This window comes from Sardina pilchardus, chromosome 1 (genome assembly GCF_963854185.1).
Source record: "Sardina pilchardus chromosome 1, fSarPil1.1, whole genome shotgun sequence".
Taxonomy (NCBI): domain Eukaryota; kingdom Metazoa; phylum Chordata; class Actinopteri; order Clupeiformes; family Clupeidae; genus Sardina; species Sardina pilchardus.
The window spans coordinates 44,646,930-44,649,118 of NC_084994.1; positions in this window are offsets into that span (position 1 = coordinate 44,646,930).

Sequence of the window (2,189 nt, forward strand, 5' to 3'; positions counted from 1 at the left end):
ACAGGCAGAGTGGCGTGCACAACCAATTAAATAGCATACAGATTAACATTCGTCAGCCTCCAGAAATATGCAAAAGTCAACATCACTTCTTAGGTATGGAAAACACACACACACACACACACACACACACACACACACACACACATACACACACACTGATACATCACTCTCCTGACCGCATCACACATAGCTAGATGAGTGATCATTATCCATTTAAAACACACCCACCTCATTTCGGAAAATTTTCCCCAAGTAGCCAGCAAGTCAAAATGCAACCAATCCTCTCAATGGCTGCTATAGGACAGTATCAGCTGTGGCTCTACTGACACAACCACATCCTGCAATGCATTGACCATGCTACACACAGTCAGTCCAGTCCCCAAGACCTCATTATATAGCCATGCAATGTTATAGGTTCAGCTGAGTTAAAGCTCAGGGAAAGTTGAATGAGTGTCCTCGGGGAATCCTCTCCTCCTATATGTCCATATGCCTTTTCACACTGCTGCTCTACATACTGAGAAACAAGGACAAATAAACAGACATACATCGACTTCACGAGCTCATGTAGCAGTTTATTTTTATCCTGCAGCCTCCTTCTCTCTGTTTCCTTGATTTATCTTCTCTTCTCTCTCTCTCTCTCAGTTTAATAAGATAGCCGGAGGGGTAGTTTGGAGAATTATTTCTTAAGCACAGACAAGATAACTGAAAGCGAGACTGTTTGCCTTTCTGCAGCTGAAGCATGCCCCCTTCACCCCGCCTCATTATACACACATAAACAGACACATATCTATACACAGATACACACACACACACACACACACACACACACAGACTTGGGAGATCTGAGTTGTGTCCTGTTTCCTCATTGTGTTATGGCTGGGCACTAAATTCCCAGGGCCACCAACATGCACACGCACACACACACACACACACACACACAGAAAGAGAGAGAGAGAGAGAGAGAGAGAGAGAGAGAGAGAGAGAGAGAGAGAGAGAGAGCAAATATCAGTGATTGCAGTCACAGTACAGTGTTTCTCACATACATCTCTGAAACCTTCGATTGGGCAAAAACCCGGGTTCTTCAACAGCACCGCTGCGAAAGGCCTGTTGTCAATCAGAACCTGGCAGAGTGCAAAACGGCTCGTACGGCCAATCAGCGGTAATTAAATCTGTCAGAGCGCACTGAGAACATTTTCAGATAATCCAGTCGATTTATCCCCGCTAATCATGACTAGCGCCCTGGCCTGCTCCAAGATCAAAGAGTGTCAGCAAGTCACTTGTTGTTCCGGCACTTCAAAAAGAAGCCCGTTGATTTGATGCCAGGTACAGCCGCAGCCCCGCCATTCATCTGGAGATGGAGCGCACACCACTCATGGAGTCCCAGCAGAACTCTCTCGCTCTGGGGGACGGAGGTGGAGGTGGAGGTGGAGGTGGATGGGGGTGGGTGGAGGTGGAGGTGGAGGTGGGGGTTTGGGGGAGGCTCGTACAGATTCTTGGCAGATCATCCAGTCAGTCACACACACACACGGATTAGCTCCAAAAACTCCGCTGGCAAACACGCCTGCGATATGAAGGAGTTGTTTTTCACAAGCCGAGCAGTGTTACACATTAAGATGGAAAAGAATTTGCCCTTTTTTTACAGACAAAAAGAGAGAGAGAAGGGGAAGAGGAGAACGTTAAAGTTAAAGAGAGAGTGTGAGAGAGAGAGAGAGAGAGAGGGAGAGAAGGGGAAGAGGAGAATGTTAAAGTTAAAGAGAGAGTGAGAGAGAGAGAGAAGAGGAGGAAGAGAATATTAAAGTTAAAGAGAGAGTGAGAGAGAGAGAAGGGGTGGAAGTGAACATTAAAGTTAAAGAGAGAGAGAGAGAGAAGGGGAGGAAGAGGACGTTAAAGTTCAAGCTATAGCAGGTGCAGCCGTAGTGGACTATCTGGTGCTTGAGAGGAGCCGTAGAGCATCTCTTCTGCACGTGCCCAGTGGCGGCGCTAAGGGCCATGTATGGGAGAAGAGTGGAGAGCACTGGCACGTCTGCTGATTCAGCTGCTCTGATGGTTGTACAACAAAATGGAAATGTCACTGTAATGACATCTTAATGTGAACCTGGCTATGAAGGGAAACAGGATAGGGCTCGACTCCTCTGCAAGCACTTGGATTTCATTTGTAAGGGAAAAAAAACTGTCTCGTCTGTTCCCAA